We start from the raw sequence: 10,334 nt of genomic DNA, 5'->3' as shown, positions 1-10,334 counted from the left end.
CCAAAAAGTGACTATCCTAGAAAGAGAAAAATACCTCCCCGAAAAATTTGCCTTTGTCCTCCCTAGGTAGATCGGTCACGGTCTTAGGAATCATACGCTAAGATTCTAGATTAGGTTTGCGAAAATCAAGGATCCATGCCGCTCATGCAAGAGTATGATGAAAGCTTGAACAAATATAAATCTCACATGGTTGTAGCAAAGACTCACTAAGGGTGTCAAATCAAAGATAGGGAGCAACTACCAACATGCCACAAACGAGTAGAATCCGGTTTCATGATCCCCCTAGTTCTAGACAACTATCTTAGCATGCTTTATCCTAGAATCAACCAAACGTAATCTCAAACCGTGCATACCATTATTACCTAAGAAGACCATTATTCAAAAGCAAAAGTCCAGTGCATACAAGTCCAATTTTCAAAAAGAGAAAGAGTGAAATTAAAGCCTCAAAAAGTTATGCACACAAACAAGATTAAAAGAAAAGGAAAGAAAAGAAAAGAAAAGAATGGAAAACTTAGACAAGGACAAGAAAGGGAAAGAGGAAAAGAGCAAAGATGCAATCATAACACGTTTATCCCAATCGACATACAAGTGGTCTAATGGCCACATCGCCAAAGACCCCAAACACACTAGGTGTTAAAATCATACATCCTCGAACCGTTCAACTTCTCCTAAATCTAATCTTAATCTAAGCAACCAAGAAAATGAAGAAGTGAAAATAAAAAGGTAAAATAAGAAAGGCCTCACCAAGCATCCGCTTTAAATTAAAGTACCCAAGGAGTAGGAATGTGCATCTCCAAAAGGTTCCGCAATCCAAAGCATAGGCTACGAGCAAGGTGAGTTAAAGAAAAAGGCTATATATACAAAATGAAATTGTTAGTAACTTCCAAACAAAAGCAACCAATAAAACACTTAGATACAAATTATATACAAAGACCTAGAGAAACAATCATCATCAAAATTTCTATTTATTTGTTTTTTTTTTCTTCTCAAGAAACTCCCAAAAACATCAAGAAATGAACCAAAACAACAAGCAACAGACCAACGAGACCATTAGCAAAAATCCACCAAAAGCCTTATCAAAGACTTCCCACCGAGCCCCAGGTGCTTCCCCAAACCAACATAAAACATCCTTTTTGACCCTCCCCCCTCACAAAATGAAGGCATCGACCGCGATGCCTATAATCATGCAAAATAGGGAAAGGGGAGAACAAAAAGGGGAACAAGCATGCATAAGGAGACTATTGGCCACTAGGGCCGGCACCATCATCACCCGTATCCCAACCTCCGGTGTAACCGGGAGGAAAACCATAGTGACCCTGGAATAGGTCAAGTTGGGATCGGGTTAATTGGTCATAGGGCTCAGGCTGAATAAGGGGCTCGGGGTGATGGGGGTGAACATAGTAATATGCGGGATCACCCCGATAATCACTCCCCCCCGAGACCCTATAATCATAAGGTGGGAAATCGCGCCTTGGCACATCGGGGTCCTCCACCCCGGGCCAATATGGGTACGTAGGGAGGTTGTCACCACCCCATGAAGGTACCGGCCCTTGTTGGGGCGGCACATAAGGGTAGTTGACCGGAGGCGTGACCTCCCCACTACGCACACTAGCGTCATACAATGCGCTAGTTTGATAAGACAAAGTTTGGTGGTCCGAGTACATACCTTGCATGCTCAATTGCATGCGCTCCATTTGGTCTCTCATGGCCTCCATCTCTCGGAGATAAGCATCCCCTTGGAAACCTTGCTGTTGTTGTTGTTGTCGTCGTCTTCTTTCTCTTCTTCTTCCTTGAGCATCATCATGAAAATGCTCATGTTGTTGTTGTAGTGGCGGTTGTTGTTGCTCTTCATCATATTCATCTCCTCCTCCTTCCTCCTCTTCCTCATCATTCTCATCACCCCCATCAATCTCATCATCCTCTTCCATCTCATCCTCAATCCTCCCATTGTCCCTAGGGACCATCCAACTGTTCCTAGCCTCACGAAGGATGGAGGTGGCGACCGGGTTAGGGAGAAGGCAATGGTGGGTATTTCTCACTAGCCAAGAGTAGGTGCTGGTTCTCCTAGTGCTAGTTATGAAACGTAAAGTGTTAACTTGCTTCAAACTAATCCACACGTCTTCACTCCTTCCAACCGGAGTGCAAGACTTCAAGAACCCCTCTTGCTTAAAATACGACACAAGACGTGTCACCATACCCCCACAATGAATTTCCCTCGTTTTGACCCCATGCATTATATCCTTGCAACAATTCATGAAGATATAGCCAAAATTAATCCTTGACCCTAACTCCGGCTTGGTAGCCATCCATAACACCATAATCTCCTCCCTAGACAACTTCCCCAAATCTTGCTTATTAAAAACCGAATACCCAAGAATTCTATGAAGGATCCTAAGGGCCGGATGGATAATCTCACTAGCAAGAGACTTTTTCGAATCAAACTCCCTCTTGTTGGCTATGGTTCTCCACCAAGAAACCTCATTATACTTAGATTGGACAAGGGAGATAAGGGGCTGGAAGATATCACCATTGGGGTTGAAACCAAGGGCTACATTGAATTCGGCTAGGTTCATGGTGTGTTTGACATTGAAGAGTTGGAAGGAAATAATAAAATCGGTTTCCCCCACCTTATTGAACTCAAATGTGGAGAAAAATTCAATGGAAGGCTCCAAATAGGTTCTAGGGGCCGATTTTAGAAACTCACCCAAGCTAAGGTTATCTAGGAGGATGTCAAGGTCATTTTCAATTCCTAACTTGGCCATATCCTCACGAAAGTAATGCCGGGAGGGTCTAAACTTCCAGTCTTTCATTTTGTTATAGATGGGGGTTTGTTTAGACCGGTTCCAAAATTTGAGAGGGGGTAAAGGAGGAGGAGGAGGAGCATCATCTTGAGTTGTGGAATGTGGTTGGGGTTGAGGGTTTGAGGATTGGCCTTGAGAAGATTGGCCGGGGGATTGATTTGAGCGCTTCTTGCTACTTTTGACTCTTCTTATCAAATCCATGTTAACAAAATTCACACAAGTCACAAGAACACAACAAACTCCCTCAAACAAATCAACTTCCTCCAAAAATTACTCACAAACCTCCTTACAAATCCAACCAAACCACCACAAACTACAAGGTACCTGTTCCAATCAACACAACAACCAAAATCCAACAACAAACAACAATATCAACAATCATTCAACAATATAATCATGAATCAACAAGAAAAAGTAACAATCACCCAAATATACCAATTTTCCCATAAATCAACCATAAAACACAAAAATCATGCTCAAATTCAAGGTAAACAAACCAATGTAAAGAAATCAATTGAAATTGACAAAAATATTACAAAGGTTAGAAGTATACCAAGATTGGAGACTCAAATTAAACTCAAAGCACTTCAAAGACCCGAAATTTCCCGAAGAAGCACGAGAAAGAAGAGGAGGAGTGTTGAAAATGGAGGAAAATGGAAGAAATTGTGAAAAATTTGGGCAAAAGGTGAAGAAATTTGTGGGAAATTGATGTTTTGGGGTTAGGGTTTGAGAGGAGGTAGAGAGAGAAAGGGGAAAAATAAGGAGAAGAGAAAATAAGAGAAGAGAGAGGGAGAAGAGAGGCGTGCCCCGGGTTAAAATCCAGTTCGCCGCGCCCTCTTCCGAAAATGCCGCGCCTGCGGAAAATCTCCCGCGCCCGCGGAGAGACCGCGGGGCAACCGCGGGGACTTCCTGGAATTTCAGAATTTTAGTACCTGATGGGGGGCCGCGCCCTCTCTTAATTTGCCGCGCCCTCTCCAAAACCTCCCGCGCCCGCGGAGAGACCGCGGGAAGTCCCTGGAATGGGGTTCCAAATTTGCTTGAATTTAGGCCGCGCCCTCTCCAAACATGGAGCGCCCGCTCCAAAACCTTCCGCGCCCGCGGAGAGACCGCGGGGCAACCGCGGGGACTTCCTGGAATGAAGCTTCAAATTTGGTCGAATTGAGGCCCGCGCCCTCTCCAACAGGGGGCGCCCTCTCCAGAACCTCCCGCGCCCGCGGAGAGACCGCAGGGCAACCGCGGGAAGTCCCTGGAAATGACATTATAAATTTGCCTCAAGAGGAGAAATTGCCCCCGAGGTCTCTCCTTGCCCTCGGGGAGCCCTCTCCCCAGCACTCTTAACTTTTCTTCAAACCCCTTTTTTTTCCAACAAGCGATGATAATGCCCGACCTACAAGACAAACACAAAACTAACTCAAAAATAAAATCAAAAACCAATCAAGGAAAAATAAAAGAATAGAAAGGAAAAATAAATGAGATGAGAATCCGGGTTGCCTCCCGTAAGCGCTTTTGGTTAACGTCGTTAGCTCGACGTGCACCACCATCTCAAGGTGGCTTGAAAAGAATCATTTTGTGAACAAGTCCAACAAAAACTCCCTCATAGTACTTCTTGAGCTGATGACCATTAACTTTGAATGAAGATGAGGAGTTCAAAGGAGAAATCTCCACGGCACCATTATCAAAAACATCTTTCACCAAGAATGGTCCACTCCATCTTGACATGAGCTTTCCGGGAAACAACTTCATCATTGAATTGTAGAGGAGGACTTTGTCACCTACAAAAAACTCCTTTTTCTCAATCAACTTGTCATGAACCTCTTTGGAGCGAGCCTTGTAGGTGCTAGCACAATCGTAAGCATCAAGTCGAAGTTCCTCTAGCTCATGAAGATCCAACCACCTCTTCTCCCCCGCACTAGCTAAGTCAAAATTTATCTTCTTGATAGCCCATAAGGCACGATGTTCAAGTTCTACCGGGAGATGGCACGATTTTCCATAGACAAGGCGATATGGAGTGGTACCAATAGGCGTCTTAAAAGCCGTTCTATAAGCCCAAAGAGCATCATCTAACTTGGTCGACCAATTATTTCTATTCCTTGCAACCGTCTTCTCAAGAATGAGCTTTATTTGACGATTGGAGACCTCGACTTGGCCACTCGATTGAGGATGATATGGAAGGCCGAACCGTTGATGCACTCCATGTTTCCTCAACATCTTTTGGAAAGCGTTGTGAACAAAATGAGATCCGTTATCGCTTATCACAGCCTTAGGCACGCCAAACCTTGGGAAGATGATTTTGTTGAACAACTTCAACACTACTTTGTGGTCATTAGTAGGGGAGGCAATGGCCTTAACCCATTTAGAAACATAGTCCACAGCCACAAGTATGAATTGATTACCATATGAAGATGGGAACAGTCCCATGAAGTCAATCCCCCAAACATCGAACACTTCTAACTCAAGAATGGGCTGTTGAGGCATCTCATTCCTCTTGGAGATATTCCCAACCCTTTGACATCGGTCACATGACTTCACAAAGCCCCATGAGTCCTTGAAGAGATGCGGCCACCACAAACCACATTGAAGAACCTTGGTAGCGGTCTTGGAAACACCCATATGCCCACCACTAGGGTCCGAGTGGCACATCCTTAAAACACTAGGCACCTCTTCATTTGGAACACAACGCCTAAGTAAGCCATCAACCCCTCGTTTGTATAGGATGGGATCATCCCACAAGTAATGTCTTGCCTCCCTCTTGATTTTCTTCCTTTGGTTCTTTGAGAAAGAGGGTGGAAACTCCCCACATGCTAGAAAATTCACCAAGTCGGCATACCATGGGAGTTCCTTCACCTCTATGGCATATAAGAAGTCATCAAGCATTCTATCCTCAATTGGTGAACCATCATCATGAATGTGATCACCCTCAAGGCGAGAAAGATGGTCCGCCACAACATTCTCCGCACCCTTCTTATCCCTAATCTCAATCTCAAAAGTTTGCAATTCAAGCACCCATCGAATCAACCTAGGCTTGGACTCTTTCTTGGCAAAGAGATACTTGAGGGCCACGTGATCCGTGAAGACTATGGTCTTGGAACCTCAACAAGTAACAACGGAATTTCTCAAAAGAGTGCACAATTGCTAAAAATTCTTTTCCGTTGTTATGTAGTTCTTTAGAGCCCCATTGAGTGTCTTGGACATATAATAGATCACATGAAACTTCTTTTCTACATGTTGTCCCAAAACACCTCCAATAGCCCAATCACTTGCATCACACATCAATTCAAAAGGAAGATCCCACCTTGGGGCTTGAACAATAGGAGTAGAGATAAGGGCCTTCTTTAATTTATCAAATGCCTTCAAGCATTTGTCATCAAAAATGAACTCAACATCCTTTTGAAGAAGGTCATTTAGGGGCTTAGCAATAAGTGAAAAATCCTTGATGAATCTTCTATAGAAACCCGCATGACCAAGGAACGATCTCACACCCTTGACATTCACCGGAGGTGGAAGTTTCTCAATAACTTCTATTTTTGCCTTATCCACCTCAATGCCTCTATTTGAAATCTTGTGCCCAAGCACTATACCTTCTTCCACCATGAAGTGGCATTTCTCCCAATTCAAAACAAGATTGACCTTAACACATCTTTCCAAACACTTCTCAAGGTTCACAAGGCACTCCTCAAATGAGACACCCCCCACCGAAAAGTCATCCATGAAGACCTCCATTTCCTCCTCCAACATATCCCCAAAGATACTCATCATGCACCTTTGGAATGTAGCGAGTGCATTGCATAACCCAAAGTTCATTCTTCGATAGGCAAAGATCCCATAAGGACATGTGAAGTTAGTTTTCTCTTGATCATCGGGGTGAATGGGGATTTGGAAGAATCCCGAATATCCATCGAGGAAACAATAGAACTTGTGCCTTGTTAGTCTTTCAAGCATTTGATCAATAAATGGAAGAGGGAAGTGATCCTTCTTGGTGGATGTGTTTAGACGTCTATAGTCTATACACATCCACCAACCCGTGACCGTCCTAGTTGGAATGAGCTCACCCTTCTCATTCTCAACCACGGTCATGCCCCCCTTCTTTGGAACGACATGCACGGGGGAGACCCACCTTGAGCTAGAGATGGGGAATATGATTCCCGCATTCAATAGCTTGGTGATCTCCTTCTTAACTACCTCTCCCATTTGGGGATGTAGTTTTCTTTGTCGTTCGATAGAAGGAAGGGCGCCTTCCTCAAGTGTTATATGGTGTTGGCACAAGGCGGGGCTTATACCTTTAAGATCATCAATTGTGTACCCCAAAGCACCTTGGTGCTTTCTCAAAACACCACATAACGCTTGAGCTTGGCTCACGCTCAAGGATGCACTAACTATCACGGGATAAGTGGAGTGAGGGCCCAATAACTCATACCTAAGGTGTGATAGTCGAGGTTTGAGCTCTACCATAGGCACACCATTACCTTCCTTTGATGTGGCCGCTTGCAAAGCCTCTTGGCTTGATATTTTCAAGCACATTTGCTCATCCACTTCTTCCATGCTTCCATTAAGCAATTCTTCATAGAATGCCACTTCCTTGCATGGTGTACCTACTTTGTCCTTGTTCAACAAAACATTCTCAAGAGCATCGTTAGAGGTGAGCAAGTGCTCATGCATGGAAGACACAACATGATCAAGTGAATCAATCATCATGCAATTATCTAGAGAAGAAGATGGATATTTCATGCTTTCATTCAAATCAAATTCAATGACCTCATCTCCTACCTTAAGGGAAATCTTTGCATTCCTCACATCAATCATAGCACCCGAGGTAGCAAGAAAGGGTCTACATAAAATGATTGGAATGGTAGCATCTTCATCCATTTCAAGCATAATAAAATCCACCGGGAACACAAACTTCCCAACCCTCAATGGAACATCTTCTACCTTACCTTTTGGAAACTTGATTGACCTATCGGCTAATTGCAAGGTAATGTTAGAAGGTAAGAGTTCCCCTAGTTCAAGCCTTTGATAAACCGAATATGGCATTATGCTAACACTAGCTCCCAAGTCACATAAGGCATTATCAATTTGCATCTTGTTAATGGCACAAGGGATGGAGAAGTTTCCGGGGTCTTTCAATTTGGGTGGCATTTTGTTCATGATGATAGCACTACAATTTTCGGTCAAATTGATAGTTTCCACAACCTCACAAGTCCTTTTCCCACTCAAAATGTCCTTGAGGAATTTGGAATAATTTGGCATTTGGTTGATCACATCAGTAAAAGGTAGAGAAAGATGAAGTTGTTTTAGCATATCAATGAATCTCCCAAATTGCTCATCCAATTTGTGTCTCATGAATTTTTGTGGGTAAGGGAGCTTGGGTTTCACAATTTCTTTCTCTACTCTCACCTCTCTAGGTGTCTCAACCACAACCTCATCCAATGATGCCCTATCCCCCTCATTACCAACCAAGGCTATCTTAGGAATCTCCTTATCCTCACCCTTCCTAGGCAAATCTCTCCTCAAGAACCTTACCACTCCTAGTAACAATAGCATTCACGTGTTTCTTGGGATCAAGACCTTGGGAAGGTAAAGAAGAAGGGCTTGCATGATCTTTCAAAGCATTAGCAAGTTGAGAAATTTGATTTTCAAGCATTTTATTGTGGGTCATCATTTCATTGAACTTCTTATCACTAACGACCATGTATGTGTTCAACAACTTGGTTTGATTCTCAATTATTTCTTCCAAACTAGTCCTAGGTGAAGAAGGTTGGGAATAGGAATTTTCTCCTTGAGTCCTTGGAACAAATCCGGGTGGGGGACCTCTTTGAGCATTATTTTGAAAATTGCCCTTCCCTTGATTGTTCCAAGTACCCCTATTTTGATTTTGTCCACAACCTTGATTATGGTTACCACCACTTTGATTATGGTTACCACTACCTTGGTTGTGATTTCCATAACCTTGGTTTTGATTACCATAATTTTGGCTTTGATTTTGGCCACTATAACCTTGATTATTATAGCTACCACGAAAACCTTGGTTCCCTTGGTTTCTATAACCACCACCTTGATTATAGTTGTCAAAATTGCCTTGGTTTTGGTAATTCCTATTCCATTGACCTCTTTGATTATCAAACCTTTGAGCATTATTATTTGACACATAATTCACATGCTCACTCTCATTGTTATCAAACTCATCAACACATTCATTAGGACAATTACTAGAGTCATGATCATACGATCCACATGCATCACAAAACAAACAACCCATAGGCATATTATGTGAAGAGGGAGGGGGTTGAGAGTTAGAAGGAGTACCTCTCCCCTTAAATTGGGAGGGAAGATTCGAAGCTTGGGATGAAGTAGAAGTGCTCTTCAACTTGGCTTTGATTGCGGTCATCTCCTTTCCCAAGTTTGTCATTTGGGAGGAAAGGTTGTTGATCGCATTTAGATGGTCTACCGAGTACAAAGAAGATTGCTTGCTTGAAGAGTCTATCTCCCCATCTTGCCATTCTCTATAGTACGTCACCACGTCCTCAATGATGTCCACCACTTCTTCTTCGGTCTTGTTCATGATAGGACCCCCGGCCCCCCCATCAAGGCATGACTTGCCTTGGGGACTTAAACCGCCATAGAAGATTTGGACCACTTGGTATGTTGGGATTCCGTGGTGAGGGCACTCCCTTTGATACTCTTTGTATCTCTCCCATGCTTCGTAAAGGCTTTCATTTGGCCTTTGCTTGAACCCTTGAATCAAGGCTCTTGCCTCCGCCGTCTTCTTTTGAGGGTAAAAACGGGACAAGAAGGCCTTTGTAACATCATCCCATGTTCTCAAGGAATTGGGCTTCACCTCTTTATCTAGCCACTCTAAGGATCTTCCTATGAGAGAGAAGGGGAACAACTTGAGGCGTATGAACTCTTGAGAAACTCCGTTGACTTTGATGGTGTTGCAATATTTTTCAAATTCTTTAAGATGGTTCAACGGGCTCTCATTCTTAGCCCCACTATATTGCCTCCTCTCAATTAAGGTGATCATAGCTGGCCGAATCTCGAAATCATTTGCCGGTGTTGTAGGCGGAGCTATGCCGCTCTCAAACCTATAAGCACCGGGTATTCCTAGCTCTTTCAAGGCCACTCTCGGATTTTCTCCCATGCCTTGCTCTTCTTCAATCTCTTCTTCACTTGAAGAACTATACCCCAAGGAGAATCGATTAGCTATTCTTCTTCTTGAGGGAGTCCTCTCAATTTCCGGGTCAAAAGGCACAATGGATCGATCACGAGCTCTATGCATGCAAAACTTCAAAGAAAATATTAGTAGCACGGCTACAAGTGTAGCCTAAAGAAACAAAATCTTTTTGTATATTTTTTTTTCAATTAAAATGAAGTAGACTCAACAACAAAAGCTAAGCACCAATAGCATCCCCCGGCAACGGCGCCATTTTGACAAGGGGAAAATGTATGTCGTTATCTACCCTTCCCCCAAGTCAAACAAAATTTGTAAACACCTAACCAACCTTATATGAATATAGGGCAAGTTAAGGGTCGATCCCT

At 43.3% G+C, this 10,334-nt stretch overlaps 1 pseudogene; it reads left to right on the top strand.

Moving 5' to 3' along the window:
* The first annotated feature begins 9,445 nt into the window (after positions 1-9,445).
* On the top strand, positions 9,446-9,544 carry LOC145637645 (small nucleolar RNA R71; annotated as a pseudogene).
* Positions 9,545-10,334: the final 790 nt, after the last annotated feature.

Source organism: Chenopodium album, chromosome 6 (genome assembly GCF_948465745.1).
Source record: "Chenopodium album chromosome 6, dcCheAlbu1.1, whole genome shotgun sequence".
NCBI classification, from domain to species: domain Eukaryota; kingdom Viridiplantae; phylum Streptophyta; class Magnoliopsida; order Caryophyllales; family Amaranthaceae; genus Chenopodium; species Chenopodium album.
The sequence above is the reverse complement of the archived record's forward strand: the minus strand, read 5'-3'. Positions and strand labels throughout refer to the sequence as shown.